Source organism: Canis aureus, chromosome 7, assembly GCF_053574225.1.
Source record: "Canis aureus isolate CA01 chromosome 7, VMU_Caureus_v.1.0, whole genome shotgun sequence".
NCBI classification, from domain to species: Eukaryota; Metazoa; Chordata; class Mammalia; order Carnivora; family Canidae; genus Canis; species Canis aureus.
Genome location: NC_135617.1, coordinates 39,474,949 through 39,501,826, shown reverse-complemented (window position 1 = coordinate 39,501,826; position 26,878 = coordinate 39,474,949). Strand labels below are relative to the sequence as shown.

At 38.6% G+C, this 26,878-nt stretch overlaps 1 long non-coding RNA gene across 2 annotated transcripts; it reads left to right on the top strand.

Moving 5' to 3' along the window:
- Positions 1 to 918: 918 nt before the first annotated feature.
- Positions 919 to 26,439, top strand: LOC144317280 (uncharacterized). Of its 2 annotated transcripts, none has more exons than XR_013383236.1 (3): positions 919 to 7,801; positions 8,794 to 8,861; positions 26,109 to 26,439. It is a non-coding gene; the product is annotated as an uncharacterized LOC144317280 (long non-coding RNA). The 2 variants fall into 2 exon arrangements; XR_013383235.1 differs by lacking the exon at positions 26,109 to 26,439 and adding an exon at positions 9,811 to 10,613.
- The last annotated feature ends 439 nt before the right edge of the window (positions 26,440 to 26,878 follow it).

Genomic DNA, 26,878 nt, shown 5'->3' with positions numbered 1-26,878 from the left:
TTTGCCACATTGGGCTTGTAGTAAGCCCAGTCGATAGCAGGTAGTTTCTCAGGAAGAGTAGTCAACCTGGAGGTAAGCATCTCATTCCAGATTTCAGAGAGTTGGCAATGGCCTTCTGGTTTCGGGGTATGATCTCCCCAAAAGCTACCCAGTCAGTGGTTTTTAGAGCAAGTTTTCACCCAGCTGTCTTAAGATCCTTCACTGACCCCGGCGGCCCATAGTCCACAGCAGCCATCATCTAACCTATTTCTGCATCATTGTCTTATGTGAGTGGACGCTGAAGTCAGATGTCGGTTTACCCTAGTGGAAGACAGGACGTGTACTTTTACCAAATTCTGTGTGGGTAAGGGAGGCTCCACACTGAGGAACTACCAGATGTAGAGATGATGTTCAAAAGCTTTGAGCAGATGTTACTTGCTGACCACTATCATCTGAGAAAACTAGTTGAGAATCAGCCTTATTGGGGCATCAGAGTGTAAAATATATAAAATATAATGTAGACATGTAAAAATAAGGTTTGAGTGATCCCTAAAACATGTTCAATATGTGTTCCTACTCATTTGAAGAATGTTTCCATAAAGATTGAACATCTGAGCCTGTTATTTCTTCTTATGCCATTTATATAGCCTTGGTTAATGAATATGAACATTAGTTATGTTAAAGTTGCTTAAAATTCAGGAACAGCCCATATTCATTTAAAATACAGTCTAGATATATTTAGGCCCTGCATTTCTAACTTGGTTGTGGCAAGTGGAATCTTGTCTAAAGCCTTGAAACTGCAAGTACTCCTAATTAGCTGTTGCTAGTAAAAAGGAATCATGGACAGATTGAGAAGGAGTTTTTTTGTTGATGCAGGTGTGAGAAGGAGATGAAAATCAAACAAAGGAACTTAAAAAAAAAAAAAAAAAAAAAAAAAACAAACAAAGGAACTTTTAGGAGCAACTTAGAATATTTGAAGCTGAAAACATCCAAGAGAGAAAACTAGGAAAGTGTCTTTGCAGGGTTGACTTTAGCCTCTTTGGAAAAATCTGAATTTATAAACTGAGATGTTAAAACTGGACTGTACCCATTATCTTAAAACATTGTATATTTCCTAGCACAGGAGGTCACTGTGTTCAAGTTGGCATCTTCAACTTTAGAGATACATAAAGTTTGGATTCTTTGATTTATTGCATCTCATCCCTAAGTCAATGACTCAGATGGATCCCTTATTTTTTAAAAAAAGTTTATATAAGATTTTATTTTGATAATATCCTTTCATTTTCTGATCAGAAGTGTCAGAACTTCTGAGTGGATTGTCTCATATCAAATCTAACCCCTTGATTACATCACCCTCTCCCACATACCTACATGCTAAAGGTTTCAACTGGGCAGAAGAATCTTTTTATTTTATAGTTCCATATAGATAGGTTCTTTTTAATTCCTAATGTTATATAGATAGGTTAATGACTAGAATGCCCCAGCCTTTCTTTACCAACACACATTTTCTCTCTTCCTCTAGTCATTTGCTGAAATGAGGCTAGGTGTAAATGACGTGAGATGCCCTTCTCTGCTTCCAGAAAAAAAAAAAAAAAAAAGAACTCATGTTAGCCTTTAATGTTTTTCCATATATTGAATCCTCAACACCTTTAAGTCAAACCTGTTGCTGCAGCAGCTCCTCTTTGCTGCTGTAGATGCCATGGCTGGCGTGCACAGCGCCACCCTATGCAGAGGTACGGAGTGGTTGGGGTGACTTGGCCCATGTCCTCTTTTCCAATTTTCTGTGTTTTTCTGTGTTCTGTTCTGTGGGGGTTAGAATGCCAAAAAGGGTGAGGGTTCTGAGTGCAAGTCAAATTCTGCCAACTAGATGCACTTGAGATTTGAAAGGGGATGTGAGTCAGGGCCATCATCCTGGTGCTAGCTTTTGCAACTGGCAGACACAGTTGCACACATTTCGGACTGTCCTACAGCAGCACTCCAATGTCCAGTCCCTAGACATGTGGGGTCAGAGAGGCATTGCAGTAGTGACATCCAGGACTTCTAATTCCTGGGTCACCACTGCATTAGCATATGGTACTGAACAGGTCCAGATAGAGACTTGTAATTCCCCACCCTCCTCATTGTGGCTGAGGTGATGGCCACCTCCTGCCATAGACCAGTTTGGCCATCTTTTTCTTGACATGGATCCTGGAAGTTCATTCTAGTGTCTACCCATCCAACCCTTCCAATGTCCTCACTTAAATACCTATCCACTTAGAGTAGCTAGAGAAGTTTCTGTTTCCTACAATGAACCCTGACTGTCAAGATATATATCTGTGGATAGACCACTTATGTCCTATTTTATTCCTAGATTCTGCACTTCCTTTTCTTTATATATCTGGAGCTACTTGACCCCACCCACACACCCCAATCCCTACTGCAGGTGACTAATAGGAGTTCCAGAAAGACAGAAATAGGGTAGGAATTATTAAAGAGTCAATGCAAGACTATTTAGCAGAATCGAAGAATGTATTACCAGACTAAAGAGACCCTGCAATACCGATTCCAAGTCAGAATGAAATTGCAGACTATCAGGGATAATCAAAAATCTTCCAAAGAAGAGGGGGGAAAAATGTGACAAAGGAAAAAACAAATGGTACCAAGCTTTCCAGCAGAATGCTGGAAAATAGTGAAGCAATCTGATCCAAATTTTGAGGGTAAAATTTTTTCATTTGGAATTCAGTACAGCCTACCATACCAATCAAGTGTGAACACAGAATATACACAATCAATTATGATAATAAAAATATTTTCAGACAGCAAAGCCTAGGAAAAAGCCTTTACTCCCATATACTGCATCTTAGGGAATTGCTGGTGGATGTGCTTTAGCAAAAGAAGGCATAAACCAAAACAAACCAACAAACAAGAATATAAAGTGTTGCAGAAGGAGAGGAGGGTGGAGGGATGGGGCAATTGCATTGATGGGCACTAAGGAGGGCACTTAATGAGATGAACACTGGGTGTTATACTATAGGTTGGCAAACTGAATTTAAATAAAATATTAAAAAAAAAAAAAAAAGAATATGTGGGATCCAGGAAGCAAGAGATTCAACACAAGGGGTTTGTTCAGTAAAAGAAGATGCCAGGGCACAGCTGAGCAACAGCCCAGAGAACAACCAGTTCAGACAAGACAGGTGGGAGGTGTATGGAAGAGAGAGAAGGGAGAGAGAAATGGAAACAGTGTATTATTTAATGTGCTTGAGCATTAAAAAATTATTGATAAGCACCTGAGAAACATTGGAGAATTTAGAAAACATCAACAGGAACATAGAAAACTGAAAAAAAAAAAAGAGACAATTCTTAAATTATTAACTCTAGGAATCGTAAAACTACAGGAAAGGACATGTACCTCTAGTACATTGCATGGCTCAGAGGGTAACTCAGAACATATGCAATTATTACATGACCATAAAAGTTTTAAAATGTTATTTATTTGAATTTTTTTTCAGTCATGACTTAGCTGTATGAAGAGAAGGAGGTAGGCTGAGGATGGTAGTGTCAGAGAGCTGAATCTAACACTCCATATTAACAAGAAGTTAGGAGGTAATTGCTAAAATCGATCAATCCAGGGAAAACAATGTGTGCATGTCGTGTAGAAATAGGGAGGTAAGTACCAGAGGAATCAAGTGGAAGAACTGAGAGTGGTTGCCCCTGGAGGTGAATTGGCTGGGCAGAAGCTGCTGTTTTTCATTAGAAGCTATATTTCTTAAGATAATTGAATGTATTGGTTTTTATTTTAAGAATTTAGACAGTTTTCTTGGGGAAATTTAGAAACAAAGTATAAAGAAGAAAACAAAAATAATCAATGAAGCCTCTATATTTGCTTAACCTTTTGGTGACTTGTCCTTCAATAGTCTCAGTATGTATAGATGTTTTTTATATAGGTATTATCCTAATAATTTCATAGCCAAAACTTTTTAATCTTCACTTTCTTTTCTTTTCTTTTTTTTTTTTTTGATTAAAGATTTTATTTATTTATTCATGAGAGATAAAGAGAGAGAGAGAGAGGGAGAGGCAGAGACACAGGCAGAGGGAGAAGTAGGCTCCATGCAAGGAGCCTGACCTGGGACTCAATCCCGGGTCTCCAGGATCAGGCCCTGGGCCAAAGGTGGCACTAAACTGCTGAGCCACCTGAGCTGCCCTAATCTTCACTTTCTTAATCACAAGTGATGTTAAACCCTTCTTCCTATGTTTATCAGCCCTTTGCATTTCCTCTATTAGTTGCTTTTACTTGTCTCTGCCCCATTGTCTTTTGGATATTGATCTTCCTATTATCAACTTGTATGAGATTTTGCTTTTCAATTCTGCTTGTTTATGCTGCCATGTTTATTTTTATGGGGTCACTTTTTTTTAAATATCTTGACCTCTGTGACCTCAACTTATTAATATCCCTTAATTAATTCCTTTGGTGGTTCTTGCCCATGATGATGTCCTAAGTTCTGTGTCCCTCCTGGTCTGGCCCTTGACATCTGTTCAGGCCTCTCTTCCACAGACCCCTTCCATTACAGTCAAGACCTGCCATCCAAAGCCAAGCCCCTCAAACAGGATTTCCGTATCTCCACACCTTGACAGACACGCATGCTTTCTGCCTGAAATGCCTTTTCTTTACTGTCTGCCCAGAAAATACCTTTTGAGCTATATCGTACCTTCTTGACCATCTTTTCTGCATTATTTCCACATTCAACTGTTACTAACATACTAACTTGTTTTGGAATTCATTGTCAATTCTGTCTCCTCTGTTAGTCTGTGGGCTTCCTTTGTCTATGTCTGTTCAGCTTTGTATCCCCAGTTGCAGCACAATGCTGGGTATTTCGTAAACACTCCATGGATGTTGCCTTAGTGTTGAATACTTCCATATTTGTGGTAGGGGCCATTCCACAGTGGCCCCAAGATTCCCTCCTCCTCCAGTTCAGGTAGGACCTGTGAATATAATGAAATAGTCATTCTCTTGATTAGGTTACATTATATGGCAAAGGTCATGTTACCTTTGAAAGATTCCACTGTAGCCAACTAGAGGAAGAGTCTCCCCCTGGTTGTGAAGAAGGCAGATGCTATTCTGTGAAGATGCCATAGGCTAGAACCCGAGGCAGCCTCTAGGGGCTGACAGCCAACATGAAAACAAGGACCTTAGTACTACAACCACAAGGTTCTAAATTCTGCCAACCACCTGAAGGAGGTTGGAGGAGGATTCCAAGATTCAGATAAAAGATGCCAGCCTCGGCCAACACCTGGATTTCAGTCTCGTGAGACCCTAAGTGGAGGACCTAAGAGGTGCCCAGACTCCTAATCCAAGGACGCTGCAGATAATAGGTCTGTGCTGCTTTAAGCCACTAAGTGTGTTGCAATGTCTTCAGCAGTAGAAAACTGATACAGCATTCAAGCTGCTATTATAGGGCATTGGGGCCTTGAATCTCAGGAGCAATGACTGGGTGTCCTTTAAGACCTTATAGTTTGGATAACTGGATCCTTGTTTTGATTATTAATTAATTAATTAATTTTGATTATTAATTAATCCCTCTAAGACCTGCCCTGCCAAACTCCCACCACTATCTCTTAAAAAGAAACAAAGTCCTACTAACGTAGGCATTCTTCTCTGTGCTAACCCCCTATTGATCAACAACAAAGTTTAGTTACTGCTCTTGGATTCCCTCTTACCGTGTTCTGTCCCCATGCAATGTCACTCCTGTTATTTTGCAATGAATTTCCCTTCCCAATGGAACCACATATGTGTGAGCTGCCACTTACTATTTATTGCAATAATTTTTATATGTTGCATTAAGTCTGCTTGACTGAACCCTCGATAACCCACAGCCTAGTCTTGTTCACAGTCCAGAAGTCCAGAAGGTAGATCTGTATCCTTCTCAGACTTCCCTCTAATAAGTTACCAGGCCCAGTATTCTAGAATTGGGCCAGTTGGGTCCCTCAGGTGAGATAAAATTATTAATACAAGTCATTTAAAAGAACATTTAAATAGATAATGCTATTTGCTTTAATTTAGAAAATATGAGAAGAAAGACATTTTTTAAACTTTTAATTGCTACAAAAATGCCCCAAATTCTTTTAATTTATTTAATAAATGATTTATTAAGTAAAACTGTACTTTTTTTTAAAACCACCTAAAATAGTAAAAGATTTGGAATCTTGGGGCACCTGGGTGACCTATTCTGTTAAACATCTGCCTTTGGCTCAGGTCAGGATCACATAGTCCTGGGATCAAGTCCTGCATCAGGCTCTCCTGCTCCCCCTGCTTGTGCTCTCTCTCTCTCTGTCAAATAAATAAAATCTTTTTAAAAAATAAAATAAAAAATTTGGAATATCCTGAGATTTCTAATGTTGATAAAAGACAGTAAAAAGTTCCACTTGAGTTGCAGGGGCAAGTGATTTAAAAGGACAGGTGATGGTTAAGGAAGAGCGAGTTGGGGCAGGTCAAACTACTGTGCTGCTTGAAGGAAGCCAGCAGGGCGGAGGAGGGCTGCCAACTGCCACATTGGGAAGAATTTATCCCAGTAACAGACCGGTCTCAAAATGTCTGAGACTAGGCCTGGTCTTCACATCATTTATAAAAGGTTACAGCCTGAGCCTCAAGGCAGCTCCCCTCATTTTCTGTAAATGAACCAACAACTTCAGGCTATGTAAGGCAGACCCCACTTACTTTTCAGAAACACTAAATTCACTTGAATTACCCATATTATTTGTGTTTAATTTTTTTAAGGCAATCTAAAAAGAATTTACTAGAAATGGGACTCTATAAGTACAGCCAGTGCCAAAATAACAGAATAAAGATTCTTTACCATGTTCAGATGCTTTCCAAAATGTAGAATAATTAAAATGTAAGAGGCAAAAATAGTTTCAGAAAAGAATAATGCTGACATTTTCAGATACTCTGCCAAAGCAAAGCTCCTCTTTTGGTGTGCAGCAGCCTGACTTAGATGATCACCAGTGGGGGAATGAGCCACTGCTGACTCCCTGCCAAACCCCTCCACCCCCACGTGCCATCCCCACTGTAGGCGATCAAGTAGGCCTTGTTATCACACTAGGGTCAAGTCACTAAAAAGATGTTTAGGCGTGAAATGTCATAGCTATTTCAGTAATTGAAATACATGGTATTTCCTTATTTTCCCCTTCAAAATGGGGAAACCGCACACTTCAAAATGTGAGTACTAGATACATTTTTCAGGACACCCTCAGAACCAGTTCAAGACCTACATATCATGATTTAATTTAAGCCCTCTCAGAAAATGTGCCTTTCTCCAAACTTTTCCAGCCTACTCTATGTAATATTCCTCACATTAGAGTCACTTCCAAAAGGCCCTCTAGATGCACACTTGCACAAAGATATTAAGGTGCATGTTAGCATGTGTATAACTTGTTAGAATGTGTTACTTTTGATATATGCATTGCCACTGGGCATTAAGCAATTGCTATGGAAAGAGACCAGACGTCAACTTTATTATTGTTGCTGAAGCTTTTATTATGGAAATTCTAAAAAATGCACAAAGGTAGAAATAAAACGTAATGTGTCCTCCATGTATGTACCCACCATCGAGGTTTAACAACTATCAACATTTATCAATAGTTACTAATTTTGTTGTTTCCTTTTGTGTAAAAAAATTGTGTTTCCTTTTTCTCTCCTCTTAGATATTTTTATGGCAAACAAGTCCTGACTGGATGTGTAATATCTTATAGAGAGGAGTTAAGCAAGTTTCAGAGAAGAGTTCCCTGGCTGGGCAGCCTGTCCAGGTGGCAGTGGGTGACACTAGCAGAGGTTGTCAGCAAGTAGGAGGTACTAGCACAGGCCTGGGGTACTGAAAGGGCAATGAGTTTTTTTGTTTTTTTAAATGTATATTTTCTGAAAAAGAACGAACTAATCTTGACTGCAAAAAAAAAAAATCTTGTTTTGTTTCAGCTTAAGTATAGGATAGGAAGATTGTGCCTATATTTTCATTTATTTCAAAGTATTTATTTTACACTTAAAATACTCATAATTACACTGAGTTTAAACACTTCTTGTAAGCAGGATGGTAACCCCATTTGTTCCCAGTTCATTTTACAGCCAGTTTTTTTTTTTTAAGATTTATTTATTTATTTATTTTGGTTGGAGGGGAGGGATAGAGGGAGAGGAAGCACATTCCTCGTTGAGGGAGGAGCCAGACACTGGGCTGGATCTCATGACCCTGAAATTGTGACCTTCGTGACCTGAGCCAAAATCAAGAGTTGGTGGCTTAACTGACTGAGCCACCCAGGCATCCTTCTACAACGAATTCTTAAAGACCAAAGATAGTGATTTCACAGATTTTAGGAAATATATTAAAAAGTTTCACCATCTTTCACATTCAGGAAAACTATTATTGTTGTTATTATTAAAAATGCTATATATCTTTGATTATATTGAATATTTCCATTTCTTTTCCTTTGGAAAAGTGGCAGCTCTTTAACAAACCTCTATTTCCAAATATTCAAACATAGTTTTTCAGATAGTCCCTTGTCTAAGTGTAAATGTAACCCAAGGGACTGGCTCTTCCTTGCACTAGCATGTTTGGGAACAGCCCTTGAGTTATATATTCCTCACTGCAGAGGTGACCTCCCTGCCACTTGGCCACTCAGTGCCCATCTGTGGCTCCTGGTCCTGCCCATACCTCTGTCACACCCCCACCTTCTCTTGGTGGGATGCTGATGGTGCAGGTCTGGCATGGTGGAGGGTGGTAGGGGAGGGCCATACTTCCTGTACCTCTGTCCCTTCCACCCCCTGGTGCTCATGTCATTCTCTCTCTCAAGGTTGGAGGTGACTGAGATTGTGTTTGGGGCAGCACAGATAGAGGATAACCACACACTAACATGATAAGGTAAGCTATTTAGGGGGGAAAATCCATTGGGCTTTTTTATTTTTTATATTATTGGTTTCCTTTAATCACTGTGACTTCACCAGGGAAGAACATTCTATCTCTTCCACCAGTCCAGTAAGAAGAGGCCAGTATTGTGTTTTTAAGGCCCAAGTTGTTTATTGCATCTAACTCCACCAAGGAAGTAAATAGCTCTTGTCATCCAAGTACTTTGGGAGGTCCTGCCTCTGGAGAAGGAGGAGAATTCAGGCTTTGGCTTCAGAAGGGAGTGTGGCCCATTGGTAGCCTACCCCAAGCAGCACTCCTACTGGAAACACCTTTGAGCAGATTGACCTGGGACTAAGTTCATTAGCCTTGGGAACTGTTTGTTTCTTAGGACTGCTGCAACACAGTATCACAAATTGTGTGGCCTCAAACCACAGAAATGTATTCTCTCACAGTTGTGGAGGCCAGAAGTCTGAACTCAAAGTGTCAGCAGAGTCATATTCCCCCTAAAACCTGTAGAGGAGAATCCTTCCTTGCCTCTCTCTAGCTTCCAACGGGATGCTGGGCAATCCTTGGCCTTCCTTGGTTTGCAGGCATACAACTCCAGTACTTAAATCACATCTATAATGACCCTCTTTCCAAATAAGGTCATGTTTTGAGGTATCAGGGTTAGGACCTCCACGTAGCTTTTTTGGGGAGAGATACAAACCAACCCATAACAAGAACCATGATACAAGATACCTGTACCCAGCCTGCTGTGGAGGAGGCAGCCTCCAGCCTTTGGATAGGCCAAGCAAGCTTGAATAATGACTGTTTTCAGCATTGTCCAACTAAGGACCAGAGGTCTGCCCCAAATTTTCTAAGCTATGTAAGCATTTAGAGACTCTTACACAACCTTAAAAGGGTAAGGAAGCCTCCCTCACTCCACCTCCACCATCCCAAATAATGACAGCACTTGCATTTCCAGGGCGGAGAGAGGAGATTTGCTGATTCTGCACCAGAGTGCACAGGAACATAGATGACTACACTTGATATCTGATTCTTACTCCCTGGGCCATCCCCATCTCCAGCCATTTCTCACTGGCTATTTTTTTTTCTCTCTGAGTACCTCATTCTTTCATTTACTTTCCACAGTTGTTACTGTTCTACTTATAGGATACTCTTTTATTTTCCATTTGAAACTTTTGTGGACTCTATACATATAGGCCAAAAAACTAAAGTTGCTTCCTAGTCAAAAGTGCCAACTAGTCCTGGTGGGCAGGCTTAGTAGTAAAACATTTTACAGTAACAATTTTTCTTTAATATGTCCTATGTAAAATTTGTAAAAAGAACTTACTCCCCAGCAGACCCTATAAGCAGCAGGGAAGGGATAGAAAAATATGTTCCTCTCCTCATAGAGTCAGTCCCTAGGTGTTGAGAATATGGAAGGATGGATTTTTTTTTTCTTCCAGTTAGGTAAAAATCAAATGAATGCCCCATTTCTGCTCAGATTCATTCGAAAAACCAAGTCTGATTTTTCCTTCATTTTAAAACTAGAATCTATCTACAGTTTCTTAAATCCCATAATAGCAACCTCCTACTCAGAGACAAAATGGAAACCTCTGTACACTGTTCTGTAATCAAAGCATCTTCACACAGTCGTACACAGGAAAAAAATCCAAAAAACAAGGCAACAACAGGCAAACTATATAAAATCATATAAATATTATGTAAAAGCATCTTAGTTGTATTTGACAATACAACTAATTACCAATAAAAATTGCTAAACCACTTTATTCACTTTATTTATTGAATACTTTTTAAAAATTCCCCTTTAAAACAATGAAAAGGTGGGCTGTAGGAAACTGCCCTTCACTTTCCCTTAATAGAAAATCATTAAGACGGTTTGAACAATTTGAATACAGGATCCTTTTACAAGGAAGAATTCGATTTATTTTGTATATATAAATTTTTCTTCAGGGCTGTGTATATTTGCAATCCCGTGCCTGAATATGCCCACAGCCAGCCCAGGGAAAATTATTGTGATTCATTGACTCATTTACCCAAATCTTTATTAGCTATAACCTATTAAAATATAAAAGAGGAAAGGGAGGTGATGGGGACCAGATGATGATGCCTGGATTCTATTCTTTAAGAACTGAGAGCAGTGCTTGGAATCTACTGTTGCAGATTAGAACCAGACTAGGGCAGATGTTATCTCTTGAGTAATGGGACCATGCATTTGAGGAAGGATGTGGGGTGAGGTTAAGATCTTTATGCTAGAATCATGGCTACTTAGATCTTGGAAGTACTTAGAGAGTAAATTTCAGCCGACCAAAGAGAGGTGCAGAGACTAGTAAGTGACCTAGCTGAGTTCACTTAGTAGCTTTAGGGCCATTATTTAGCTTTCTTGACCTCCAAGTCAATGCTTTTAACCCTTCCATCTCCCCTCTTCCCATCCTATCCTCCACTTAATTGCTTTTCTTGAAACTAAATTTGAAATGATTAACTTAGAAAAGAAGATTTCCAGTTGGAATTTGTTTTATTTGTTTTATTTGATCTATATGTTAGATCACTAATGTCACATTTTCCTCTATACTTAGCCATTTCAAAGTGTGACATATAATGTAGATGCAACTGATAGTCATGTAAGTATCTTTTTAACTTTAGAAACAGTTGCATTCCAGGGATTCTCAGCAAACCTATTTGTTTAACTCCTTCTAGCACTTAAAAGTGTGCAGTCAAGAACAGCAATATATGCTTACTTGCCTGAATATGTTATGCTGGCCTCCAGTGTCTGGGTAACACTATTAGTACTTCCATTCCCTTTTTCCCCCAGCAGCTATCAGCTTGAATTCATTTCCCCACACAATCATTACCCTCTGGAAGGCATATAGCAGTACATCATCCTCACTCCAAGAAGTGCAGGCTTTGACAGTTTAATGGCTAGTTACAAATCATTTCCATAAAGTTTATCAGTAATTTCTTGGGCTTAAAAATATTGATACAAATTAAATTACATATTGGTAATTGTTTTTTACAAAACCATCCATTTTCCTATATTTTTAACTACTACAAAGCAAAACCAAACAAAACAAAACAGAAAAAAAACAGCATATTCATTACATTTTTCTTAAGTCAACCCAAGCTGTGAGCACAGTGAAGAGTCAATTTACAAAGCATTCAATGAAAATGATCCAAAACCACTCTAAAAGTGGGTTTGTCACTGGTGCAAACCCACTTGTCCTTCATATTCTTGAGAACAAATAACCGGCAAAACTCACTGATCAACTCTTCATTTACTAACTATAATTTTTATAGTGACTACACAGTGTAAACATTTCAACTACTAACTTTTAGCTTCCCAACAACCATACTAAGGATAGAATTATTGGGAGCTGGCTGATGATCATGTAGTATAATTATGTGGCGGGCTTTTTAGAATTGCATGTTTATAACCTTCCCCATAATGGCTGCTTTTCCTGGGAATTGTTCTTTTACCTGGGACAAACCTATTGCCTATAAATAGAGAGCACCCTGTTGTCTCCTGTCAACATCAAAGTTGTGATTTAAAGATGGGCAAGACTCCATGACTCCATCCAGCTCATTCTCACAGAGGGCTCTAGGCCATTTGACCCAGTGTCCTTGCGAACCCCCACTTCTTATCTGTCCTGCAGGAACAATGCCCCTTGCACATGGAGTCCAGGGCCTAGAGCACAACAAGCTGAGGTCAGCCTGGGGCCCCCTCAGCAGCGGTGGCTGGATGATGGGCAGCTCCATACCTTTTCATAGAGCCTGTGGCTACTTTTCCACCTTTCCCAAAGGTCTTGCCAGCTCTGGTCAAGTTGACCAGAAGTTAGAATTGGATAGAATTGGATGCTGTCTATGTATCATAAGTCCCAGATGTTATCCAGAGCAGAGAAGAATAATGAGAAAATTAAGTAATTTATATTTATGCTCTAGTTTATGAAACTGATCGTTTCAAGGGCTCTTGAGAAGCAGCTATAACTAAATAAGAACATGGACAGTGTATGAATTCTGCATTCAATTCCTGCAAGCCAGGAGTTCAGGTTCATCAAATCTGTTTGGAAGGTAAGATTTCTGGTCAAGGTAGAAAGTCTTACTTAAGTAACCCTAATACTAGAAGAATCATAGAACTTGGGCTAAGCCACAGAATTCCTGTTTCTGGTCCTCTTATCTCAGATAAGAAAACAGGCTTAGAGAGGGTGAGGGAAACCTAGGATCACAGTCTCCTATCCTCCAGTGTAAGACTAAAATGACCAGAATAAATATGAGCAAAGCAGCCCCCCTGGTTCAGCCCCCCTTCATCAGTGTGTCCATCACTAAAGTCAGAGAGCTGACCACCCGAGAGGTGGCAAATAGTTATCCACCAAGAAACTGGCTGGCCCATCTCCCAGGAAGCTTTTAGAAACTGGACTAGGTTCTATTTTACTGATGTTTTTCCCTGTAATTATGAACTAGCCCTTTTAAAATGAAATATGGGCATATTTACTTATGTGCCAAACTGATACATACAATGGGTTACTGTTCTGCACATAGTTTGGAAACCAAGCTTTCACTGCCATTCATTAATATGTTTGGTAGGATCATCTCAAATTTGAAAAGCAAATTGCCAGTTTAAACCAACACATTGATGAACTCCAGGCAGAATCAAATCGCAGTTTGTGAGAGTGCTAACATTAGCTTAAAAAACAAAATAGACTAAAATTATAAAAATAAGAATACACTGCTACTTTTACTTGGTTTGTAGCCATATTTGTTCTTAGAATTACATAAAGGAATACATTTGATAATTTTCCCGTACTAGTAGTATGTAAATGTATGCATATATAATACAGATAAATACACACACACACACACACACACACACACACACACACATTAGGAAGAGAAAAGTTGTATTCTTAAAGCTGAGCAGAGAGTCACTCCTAGGAAATAGTATCTCCCACACATACACTCCCACACCACCCACATGCATTGATTGCTATGTCAGTCAGGATAGACTAGCTTCTCCTGAAGTAATAAACAGCCTTTGGGGTGGGGCTGTTTAAGATACCCACAATCACAAATATTTTTAGACAAGATTGTTATTTCTTTGATATAGTATAACTGCCTCAAAAACTTAGTTGGCCCCTCCCCCCTTCCTTTGGTTGAGATAGAGGCCCTCAGCTGATATGGTTAAGTGCTCACCAGGGCTGGAGTCAGGGTAAAGAGAACTTGGTCAATGTGGTCTGTGTGTCCATAAGAGATAGAGCAAAAGATACAGCCTGAATGTTTGGAAGTCTGATTATATATGGAGAGGTTGAGCAGATAAGTAAATATATTGAGGAACAGGAGCCAGGCTTCTTACTGTTAGAGAAAGGAGGTACAAATATGGTACAAAGTAAGACCAGAATAAATATGAGAGTATCAAACTAAAATTGGAGTTAAAAGTATCAGTGTGAACATTTGGTTTTCACAGTAGGTAGGTAGGTAGTTGATAGGTATGCATGTACGTTCCTGTGTGTGTATATACATACATCTATCACTCAGCTTTTTCTGCTGAGAGGGACTAGAAGTATTGATATTTCTGTAGCAATGAGCATGGTGAACTCCCAGATATTGGTTTCTTTTTTTTTTAAGATTTTATTTATTTATTCATAGAGACAGAGAGAGCGAGGCAGAGACACAGGCAGAGGGAGAAGCAGGCATCATACAGAGAGCCTGACATGGGACTCGATCCAGGGTCTCCAGGATCACGTCCTGGGCTGCAGGCAGCGCTAAACTGCTGCGCCACCGGGGCTGCCCCAGATACTGGTTTCTTAAAATGATTTTCGACTCAAGGAACTGGGGCTCTTGAATAAATGGTTGATTATAGGGCTAGGGCAGGGAAAGTACAAAATGAACCTGGAATATCTAGTTTTGCCAGAAAGTGAGGATGTGTTCAAAGAATAATAAGCAGAAGGGCATAGGAGTCAACTTCAAAGGTCTCCCACCAGCCAAAGATGAAACATTTTAATGATAAATGTTGATGTAGCAAAATATATTACTGCTTCCAATAATTTGGAAGGCAAATAATGTGTCTTTAGATTTGTAATTTTAGGGGAAGAGATGGGTTAATAGTTGCTGTACTTCACAAATTACTAAAAGACGGGTTCAGAAATAACTGGCTAGTTTACAAGCAGGAACAAAAGAGGATAGAGAATCTAGGAATTCAGAACTTGTAGCATTGAAACAAACAACTGCTGCTTGACTCTAAATAATAAAAGATGAAAATTAAGAAGTGTCTTGAATTTGCAGCAAGGATCAAACCAAGAATATGGCTCTCAAACTCAATGAATAAATGAGATGGCACACAGTAAGTCCTTTTGGTTGGTAAAAGGACTCAGGGGAAACAGACTGGACAACGTGTCACTCTAGAATTCTTCAGTCCTTATCACATTGACCTTATCACATTCACTGTCTTTCTCTTCTTTCTCTCCATAACACACATGCACACACACCATTACTTTTTCCCTTTGAGAGAGTAAATTGCAGACCTGATGCCTGCTATCCTTAATACTTTCATGTTAATCTACGTAAACCCCACAGCAAACATCATACTTAACGGCAAAAGGCTGAATACTTTCCTCCTAAGAAAAAGAATCAGACAAGGATGTCTGCTCTTGCCACTTCTATTTAGCATTGCACTGAAACTTCTAGACAGGACAACTAAGCAAGAAAAAAGGATAAAAATCATCCAAAATGGAAAGTAAGACATAAAATCAGGATGCCTGGGTGCCAAAGTTGGTTAAGCATCTGACTCTTGTTTTTAGCTCAGATCACCATCTCAGGATTGTGAGTTCAAGCCCCAGGTTGACTCCATGCTCAGCACAGTCTGCTTAAGATTCTCTTTCTCTCTCTCTCTCCCTCTGCCTGTGCTCTCTTTCTAAAATAAATAAATAAATAAATCCTTTATTAAAAAGACATAAAATCACCTGTTTCCTAATGATATGATCGTCTACATAGAAAAGATGAAGGGTTCTACTAAAAAGCTATGCAAACTAATAAATGAATTCTGAAAAGACAAAAGGTCAGCATACAAAAATCAATTAATTTCTATATATTAGCAATGAACAAACCAAGATGACATTAAGAAAACAATTTCATTTACAATACTATCAAAGAAAATGTGATACTCATGAAGAAATTTCTTAAAGGAAGTGAAAACTGTATTCTGACAACTGCAAAACATTGTTGATAGAAATTAAGGAAGACCTAAATAAATGGAAAGGCATGTGCGTTCATGCACTGGAAGATACTGTTGTTAAGATGACAGTGCTCCCCAATCTATTGATCTGTAGATTCAATACAAACATGATCAAAATATCATCTTCCTGGGGATCCCTGAGTGACTCAGTGGTTTAGTGCCTGCCTTTGGCCCAGGGCCTGAACCTGGAGTCCCAGGATCGAGTCCCACATCAGGCTCCCTGCGTGGAGCCTGCTTCTCCCTCTGCCTGTGTCTCTGCCTCTCTCTCTCTCTCTTTCTCTCTCGTTGTGTCTCTCATGAATAAATAAATAAAATCTTTAAAAAAAATCATCTTCCTTTTTTTTAATAAATTGACAAGTTAATTCCAAAATTCCAATGAAAATGTAAGAGGCCCAGACTAGCCAAAAAATTAAAATAAAACAAACTTCAAGGATTCATGCATGCTTCTTGATTTTAAAACTTACTAAAGCTACAGGAATCAAGACTGTGGTACTGGCATAAGAATAGACATATGTATCAAAGAAATAGCATTGAGAGTCCAAAAATAAACCCTCACATGGTCAATTAATTTTTTTGATAAGAGTAACAAGACAACTCAATGGAAAAAGAATAATCTTTTCAACAAATGATGCTGAGAGAAGTGGATATTCACATGCAAAAGAAAAAGGTGTACCTGTCCTTTATACCAAACACAAAAAAGTAACTCAAAATTGATCATAGACCTTAATGTAAGAACTAAAACAATAACGCTCCTAGAAGAAAGAAGAGGCATACATCTTCATGACCTTGGGTTAGGCAATGAATGTTTTCTTAGATGTGGCACCAAAAGCACATGTGATAAAAGAGAAATAAACTAGACTTCATCCAAATTAAGAGTTCTTGTGGTTCAAAGGGCATTATGAAAGTGAAAAACATTCTACAGAATGGGAGAAAATATTTGCAATTCACAAGTCTGACGAGACTTATGTCCAGAATATATAAAGAACACTTACCACTTACTTATAAAAATACAAACAGGCAAAGGTTCTGAATACACATTCCTCCAAAGAATATACACAAATGATGAATGAGTATGGGAGAAGATGCTGAACATTATTAGCCATTACAGAATTGTAAATCCAAACCACAATAAGATGTCACCTCGCATCCACTGTCATGGCTATAATGGAAAAAAAAGAACACCATGGCAAGAGTTGATAAGGAAGTGGAGAAGTTGGAGCTCTCATTCACTGCTGGTGGGAATGTAAAATGGTAGAGCACCTTTGGAAAAATATTTGACAGTTCCTCAAAATGTTGAACATTGAGTTACCATGTGACTGAGCAGTTCACTCCTTGGGTATATACCCAAGAGAGATGAAAACATGTCCACACAAAAACTTGTACATAAAGAGTCATAGCAGCTTTATTCATAGCACATTTGTTGTTTTATATTTCTGCTAATTACATTAACAAATGTGGTGCTTGTTTTGCTTTTAACTGATTTCCAGTCAGGTAGAACATTTCTATACATGTTTACCACTACTTTTTGTTGTTTTCTCATTTATGCCTTTGCTCACTTTTCCATTTTATTTCTGTTGAATGGTCTTTTTCTTACTCATAAAGCAGCCCTTATCTGCAAAAACAAGTTGCACTTGACAGGAGGGCTGGAGAAGTCAGGAATTTAGGGATCCATGTAATACTTGGCCCACAGTGAATAGTGAAAAATTGGGAACAAATAAGAATCTCGCTCTCACCACTTCTATTTAACAGTGTAAATACTGGGAATAACCCTTCTTCTCAAAAAAAGTGGAAACAACCCAAATGTCCAATTTGGTGAATGGGTAAATAAACTGTGGTATATTCACATAATGGAATATTATTACACAACAATAAAAGGAATGAAATATTGGTACATGCTACAGTATGGATGAACCCTGAACACATTATGAAAACTACCTGAGGGATCCCTGGGTGGCGCAGCGGTTTAGCGCCTGCCTTTGGCCCAGGGCGCGATCCTGGAGACCCGGGATCAAATCCCATGTCGGGCTCCCGGTGCTTGGAGCCTGCTTCTCCCTCTGCCTATGTCTATGCCTCTCTCTCTCTCTCTCTCTCTCTCTCTCTCTGTGACTATCATAAATAAATAAAAATTAAAAAAAAAAACTACCTGAAAGAAGCCAATGACAGAAGATCACATACTGTAGATGTAGAGTTCCATCTATATGAAATGTCCAGAATAAAATATACAGATACAGAAAGTATATCGGTGTTTGTCTGAGGGTAGGAGGGAGATCAGGAGTGGAGGATGGGGAGTGTGTGTTCATGGGTGTGGAATTTCTTCTTGGGGCAATGAAAAATGTTCTAAATTGATTATGATGGTGGATGCATAATTCTGTGAATAAACAAAACACTATTGAGTTGCATACATTAAACGTGTAAATTATATGGTCATAAATAAATTATATCTTAATAAACTGCTTTTTAAAGTATGTATTTATTTTAAAGTATGTACTTATTAAAGTGAAATACTAAAAACCTGAAGTTTCCAGCCAATTAGGATTTAAGACTTGTTGGCATTTCTTTTTTATTTTTACATTGAGGGTAGATAAAGTATTGTGTTCAGAATTACCTGGATTAGTTTATTTTTTCTCTGAAATTATGTTCACTTGAAATACAATTAGGTTTATTTGTTTCTGTTTATATTCAATTTTAGAATTATGCCTACATTTGATTTTATTTTTGAATATTTAAAACATTTATGTTTCCAAAATAAGAACTATACATGTTATGCTCAAATGTTGTTCCTTCCCTTACTTTTCCCACTTTGTTCTCACCTCAGCTCCATGTATAACCAATTTCATTAGTTTTTTGTTATCTTTTCAAATATTCTTTTTTTTTAAAGGAATCCAAACTTGGTTTTATTTATTTATTTACTATTTATTTATTTATTTATTTATTTATTTATTTATTTATTTATTTATTTATGATAGTCAGAGAGAGAGAGAGAGAGAGGCAGAGACATAGGCAGAGAGAAGCAGGCTCCATGCACCGGGAGCCCGATGTGGGACTCGATCCCGGGTCTCCAGGATCGCGCCCTGGGCCAAAGGCAGGCGCCAAACCGCTGTGCCACCCAGGGATCCCTCTTTTCAGATATTCTTTAAAAAAAAAGATTTTATTTTTATTTTTTTTAAGATTTATTTATTTATTTATTTATTTATTTATTTATTTATTTATTATTTATGATAGACACAGAGAGAGGGAGGCAGAGACACAGGAGGAGGGAGAAGCAGGCCCCATGCAGGGAGCCTGACGCAGGACTCCATCCTGGAACTCCAGGATCATGCCCTGGGCCAAAGGCAGGCGCCATACCGCTGAGCCACCCAGGGATCCCCAGATTTTATTTTTAAATAATCTCCACACCCAGTGTAGAGATCCACAACCCTGAGATCCAGAGTCACATAGTCCACTGACTGAGCCAGCCAGGCCCCTCACCTAAGGTTCTTTTTAGTAAAAGATTTTTGAGAAGCAATCAAGTAAAAAGAATGAAGCATTAAAAATGGAAAGCATAACAAAATTGGATGACAGAGCTGATATAAAAAGGATAGACTTGGTTATTAAAAGATAAAAATTTCAGTTTGGATTACAAAGCTAAACTAAATATAAGCACCAAATAGGAAACACACATACAAAAAGTAACCAGAACTTGAAGGTGAAAGAATGGTCAAAGATATATCAAATTCACAGAAAAAGAAAGTAGAGACTCTAATATTAATAACAGATAAAGATGAATTTTATAGGACAAAGCATTAAACTAGACAAAGAAGGTTATTTTACAATGATAAAAGGGTACAATAGGAATACATACAGATTGTCCCAACAATTCTACATTTAGTTAAGATGAATATAAAGGTTATGAGGACAGTATTGTTTATAATAACAGAAGACTGAATACAATTGCCCCCTGCCCATTTCTTTTTTTTTCTCTCTCAAACTTTTGTTTTAATGTGTCTCAAAATTCTGTGACAGACTTTTGGCAAGTTGTTTCCATTAAAAAGTACCGATTTTAAAAACTAATAACTTAAAACTGCCACACACGCACACACAAAAAAACAAATGGTCCACAAAACATTCTCCTTTCCTTCTGAAGGTTTTACGATGCATTGTTATCATTAACCAGTCTTTCCTATTAAACTTAAATGGCCAATTGACACAAACAGTTCTGAGACCGTTCTTCCACCACTGATTAAGACTGGGGTGGCAGGTATTGGGGATAATATTCATTTAGCCTTCTGAGCTTTCTGGGCAGACTTGGTGACTTTGCCAGCTCCAGCTGCCTTCTTGTCCACTGCTTTGATGACACCCACAGCAACTGTCTGTCTCATGCCACGAACAGCAAAACGGCCCAGAGGAGGATAGTCAGAGAAGCTCTCAACACGCATAGGTTTGCCAGGAACCATATCAACAATGGCAGCATCCCCAGATTTCAAGAACTTGGGACCATCTTCCAGCTTCTTTCCAGAACGACGATCTATCTTTTCCTTCAGCTCAGCAAACTTGCCAGCAATGTGAGCTGTGTGACAATCCAGCACAGGTGCATATCCAGCACTGATTTGGCCTGGATGGTTCAGGATAATCACCTGAGCTGTGAAGCCAGCTGCTTCCATTGGTGGGTCATTTTTGCTGTCACCAGCCATGTTGCCACGACGAATCTTTGACAGATACGTTCTTGACATTGAAGCCCACATTGTCCCCAGGAAGAGCCTCACTCAAAGCTTCATGGTGCATTTCAACAGACTTTACTTCAGTTGTAACATTGACTGGAGCAAAGGTGACCACCATGCCAGGCTTAAGAATACCAGTCTCCACTCGACCGTGGTACAGTACCAATACCACCAATTTTGTAGACGTCTTGGAGAGGCAGACGCAAGGGCTTATCAGTTGGACGAGTTGGTGGCAGAATGCAATCCAGGGCTTCAAGCAGTGTGGTCCCGCTGGCATTCCCATCTTTACGGGTGACTTTCCATCCCTTGAACCAAGGCATGTTAGCACTTGGTTCCAGCATGTTGTCACCATTCCAACCAGAAATTGGCACAAATGCTACTGTGTCGAGGTTGTAGCCAATTTTTTTTAATGTAGGTGCTGACTTACTTGATGATTTCCTCGTATCTCTTCTGGCTGTAGGGTGGTTTAGTGGAATCCATTTTGTTAACACCAACAATTAGTTGTTTTACACCCAGTGTGTAAGCCAGAAGGGCACGCTCATGGGTTTGCCCATTCTTGGAGACCCTGCTTCAAATTCACCAACGCCAGCAGCAACAATCAGGACAGCACAGTCAGCCTGAGATGTGCCTGTAATCAAGTTTTTGATAAAGTCTCTGTGTCCTGGGGCATCAATGATGGTCACATAATACTTGCTGGTCTCGAATTTCCACAGGGAGATATCAATGGTGATACCACGTTCACGTTCAGCTTTCAGTTTATCCAAGACCCAGGCGTACTTGAAGGAGCCTTTTCCCATCTCAGCAGCCTCCTTCTCAAATTTTTCGATAGTTCTTTTGTCGATCTCACCACATTTGTAGATCAGATGGCCAGTAGTGGTAGACTTGCCCGAATCTACGTGTCCAATGATGACGATGTTGATGTGAGCCTTTTCCTTTCCCATTTTGGTTTAGGTTTAGCGGTGGTTTTCACGACACCTGTGTTCTGGCGGCAAACCCGTTGCGGAAAAAGCCCTCTGCCCGTTTCTATCATTAGGAGTGACTGAATAAATTTTAGTAGGGAATACTATGCAGCCCTAGAAAATAATGCACTGCTAGGGAATAGCCTTCAAGATATATTTTTAAATAAAGAAAAGCAAGATACAGAAAAGTACGTACAGCATGTTTTCATTTTCAGTTATATTGTGCATGCCTAGACAACTTCTAGGGCATCTATAAGTTGCTTTTGGCAAAGAAGATTAGGGAATTGTAGCTCTAGGTTAGATTTAAATATATAGAGAGATTTAATAATATGCATTTAATATGTAATATTCAAATAAGTAGAGTAAGAAAATTCAAATAGTGAAAGAGTATATATATATAAGCACATCTATATGTTAGAAGGTATATACCTACATATCCTTTTACATTGTTTGAATTTTTCCTATATGTATTACCTTTTCACTTTTTTTTTTTAAAGATTTTACTTATTTATTCATGAGAGGCACAGAGAGAGAGAGAGGCAGAGACACAGGCAGAGAGAGAAGCAGGCTCCCTGGAGGGAGCCCAATACAGGGCTTGATCCCAGAACCCTGGGATCATACCCTGAGCCAAAGGCAGACGCTCAACCACTGAGCCACCCAGGCATCCCACTTTTTCACTTTAAAAAGAACAAATTTTAAAAGGTTTAAAAGATGAAAATCCCTTCCAGGCCCCAAGTTATATTGCACAACACTGTTCAGTAGATAATCTCCAAGAATACATTATAAGTTAAGTATGAACAGTAGAAAATGGTAGTTCATGTGATTCGAGTCTTAGGTACTGCTAAATATTTTGTAAACCATGTGTTTAATTTTGTCACTAGAAGATTACATATCATAGAATGTACCATAGAATAAGTCTGGTTATTTCTTCCCAAGATGAAACGAATAGTCTACAAAGGCCAGTTTCTTGAAATAAGTGGAAACATTTTAGATGAATTTACCTTACCTAATATGTAGAAGGCATCATAATAAAAAGTACATTGCTGTTTTTTATTAGACTAAGGTTTGGATCCTGGCTTACTACTTACTTTCTTTGTGACCTTGACCAAATCATGTTATCTTTTGCAGTCTAAGATTCTTCTTACAAAAAGGGGAATCATGTCTGCCCTGGTGATCTCATGGGCTGTTGTAGGGACTCAGAGATATAATGGATATGAAGAAACTAACCAACCCTCAGGGGTTATTAATAATCACTACTTAGCATATGTAGACCATTTATTGTAAACATCCTAAGAAGTAGTAGCCAGATTTTCAGCTGTCAGTTTTTTGGAGTTTTCTGAGAAGACAGATCAACTGAGTAGCCACAGTGTACTGGCTCAGTACATAGGAGGCTACATTGCTCACTAGTGTATAAACTGAAACCATAATGAAACATGAGAGATGAAGCTGTTTGTCAGATATCCGATTTTAGGATCATGGACTGGTACCAAAATACTCAGGGTAAGTTTTGAGGTACTTGAGTTACTGGGACCCCGAAGGCTCATAGTTGTGGTAAATGTACACTAACTACATTTTGCTTTAGGAAAATTGTCATTTCAAAGTCTGGTATAAGAAGAGTAGGGAGAGGAGGCCAAATCAAAAGGGAATTTTAATAACTCAGATTAATGTTTAGGAATGCTCCCTCCACAGGTGACCCCACGAAAGGAACAAAGGGAATTTTTCCTTATATAAGGTCAAGGCTGCAGGTGGAACAGCTCTGGGAGGTTCCTGAAGGCCTCGTTCAGATGCAGGAATAGGAACACAGTGTATGCATTCCCCTGCGATTTGCAGCACCACACTCACACATAAACCTCTATCCCCAAAGATGAACTAAAAATTGTGTGCATTAATGAGGTATTAGTATGGCAAAAAAGTATTGCTTAATAATACAGTGCATACATTAACCTAAGAAGGGCTTAAAAGTCATTTATTGGCATGAGCAATTTACTGTTGGCCCATTTTCAATTGACAGTTTTATTACCATTTTATGTCAAAGGTTATAATTTTGCTTTTTAATATTTTTTATATCTGATTTATTATTTTTATGGAACAGATTTAATAATAAATTATGAGATATTTCTTAATTACTTTCTTACCTCTGAGTTTTTTTTTTCACTCTTCTGCTGCTTTTTTTCCCCTGGAATACATAACAGGATTTCATCAACAATAAGAAATTAGAGGTCTAAAAAACAAAAAGGTATTTGTCTGATACAGGCTTAGTGAGACTTACTCACTAAGGAACTTATATAGGAACTTTGTTAAAAAGAAAGTGTAAAAAAAAAAAAAAAGAAAGTGTATACTGGATATTATTGGCCAATGAACTTAAAAAGCACAACAGAATGAGAGATGCTTTAAAAAAAAAACTCAAAAGGCAAAATAGGTTCCATTTATGGAAATAAAAGTTCCTGGAGCACAGGAAAGTAGTATTGTTTTCTCCTGATCAAACCACAAGCGAGACAAAGAGTTCAATTTAGGAAAATATACTCTAGAAGAAATGGAGGAGGGCCACCAAAATAGAAAGAATCTGGAAACAGGCATGGGAGGAAGCACAGAAGGTATTTGGGAGGATAGGCCTGAGGAAGAGAACAAAAGAAGGACACAGGACAAGGTCTGAAAATAGACAAAGAGCCACTAAGTGAAAGAAAGTGTGAACTGATTATATTTATCCACAGAACTAGGATTCTTATGCAGAAATCAAAGGGAAGTATATTATGGGTTAAATTATTTAAAATTATATTTAGCAAATAAACCTATTTAAAAACGGAATACACTGTCTTAGGAAGTAGCTATGTCCCCACAATTCAAATATAAAATAAACGAGCACCTATCAGGGACACTATGAAGCAGTGTTGTCTAACGCAATATTGTGCAAGGATACAAATGTCCTAGATGTGTCCTATCAAAACAGTAGTTTCTCACCACATGGGGCTGAGAACCCTTAATATATGACTAGTGTGACCTAGGAATAGAATTTATTTTAAGTGATTATAATTTAAACAGCCATATGGGCATAGTGGCTACCATATTGGAGGGTACAGATATAGAATCTAGAAGAAATTCTTGTGTTGGGCTGGAATTTGGAATACACCACCTCTAAGAGTTCTAACTTCACCTCCTAATGCCTCCTTTTACTCTGCTTTCTTTACACCTCCCCTACACCCCAGTCAAGTAATACTAATATGCCTATATCTCCTTGAACATATAATGCTATTTCGTGTTTATTTGTAAGGAATGCTGTCCTCCAACATATTCTACTTTTCCTCATCCTTCCTTACACTCTCAGTTATTCTTCTTCTGCAGAATCTTTCCTGGTAACTCTTACTTATGGCCTCTGATCTTGGACATCTATCTCTTATTAAGTGCATCATACAATATTCCAATCATTTGTTTACATCTTTCTCTTGCCCACTTTCTCTGAGTTTTCTTATATTTAAGTAATCTCCATACCCAAAGTGGAACTAAAGCTCATGACCCTGAGATCAAGAGTCACACGTTCTACTGACTTGACCCAGCCGGGCATCCTAACTGAGTTTCTTAAGGTTAAGGCAATTTTGAGTTTCCAGTACTTAACATAACTGGCTTCCATTCTAGTTCCGTTGAACAGAAATGGAGGATGCACATGCCCAATACTCCCAATGGAAACATGTATTTACAAAATGATACCTAAGGGGTGCCTAGGTGGCTCAGTTGGTTAAGCATCCAACTCTTGGTTTCAACTCAGGTCATGATCTCATGGGTCATGGGATCAAGCCCCACTTCGGGCTCCACACTCAATGGGGAGTCTGCTTGGAGATTCTCTCTCTCCCTCTCCCTCTGTTTCTCCCCTGGCTTGGGCATGTGCGTGCATGTGCTCTCTCTTTCTCTCTCAAATAAATAAATCTTCTAAAAAAAGGATACCCAAGAAATCTCTATATAAGGGGAGATGTTACAACCTATAATTTATAGATAAGAATAAAGAAGTCAAGGTTTTAAAATAATTTGCCCAATATAACACAAAAAAGTAAAACAATTTGGTATTTGATCATACGTTAATACTCATCTCACTGCTCCATTCCTGAACATCACTGTGTCAAGTTAAATACAGTTACTTTGGAGGAATTTTAATTAAAGCTCTTAGAGTCGCAAGGGATCTCAAGATATACACTGCCTTTTGGCAGTAAGATCCAAAAAGGCTAAATAAACTTCCTACATTTACTCAGGGAGGAAGTCTAATAATTGGATTTAAAACCAGGTCTCCTATTTATTAAGAATTATGTCTCAGATATACAATACTAATTGTTATTTTAAAATTAAATATGTATTCAAATTTTTCTGATTCCAAAATAATATTTGTTTTTTATAGAAACATTGAAGAGTACAGAAAAAAATAGAAAAGTATGGAGAAGAGAATAAAGATCACCTGTTATCTCCAAACGCAAATGCTGATTCATTCATTGTGTCAATGTTCACTACCAAAGGCCATCAGGAACACAGCAGAAATTGAATAAGTTGAGCTTATTACTCATTGTAATGAAGGAGAACACACACCATGGAGAATCATGGGGTCTCTCAGTAAGAGAGTGTATCAGAGAGAATGTATTATAGGATGTGTACCTTGATTGAGTGATTCAGGGAGGGGTCAAGGAAGGGAAGAAGGGTCAGGTATGCTGACCTTTTACACTGGTCCTGTTAGAAAACAAGACGTTCTATGATGGGTATCTCAAATTTTAGTTATAAGAAGAGTAAACCAAAATGAGAATGAAGTTGTAATTCATAAGGAAGAGGCAGTCACCCATTTTGTCTGAGAAAGACCATCTGGGGCTAGCACATTGACCTTGTTTTGTCTATTCTTAGGCAAAATTATAAAGTGGCTTTACTTGTCTCATTTCATCATGATCTCAGTGTAAGTTTGTCTGACGTTGCTGATCTCTGAGATGGTTTATGTCTAATAGGAATATAACATGGCCCAACTGTGTCAGGCCAGCTCTGAATATTAGAGGTGGCTGCTCTTTGTCTTTCTTCTCTATTCAGTTATTCAGTCAATAAAGATTTAGTGAGCACCTATTTAAAACTCAGATAAAGGAATTAGAATGTAGTGAATAAAATACAGCCCACGTTTGCCTGGGGGTTGTA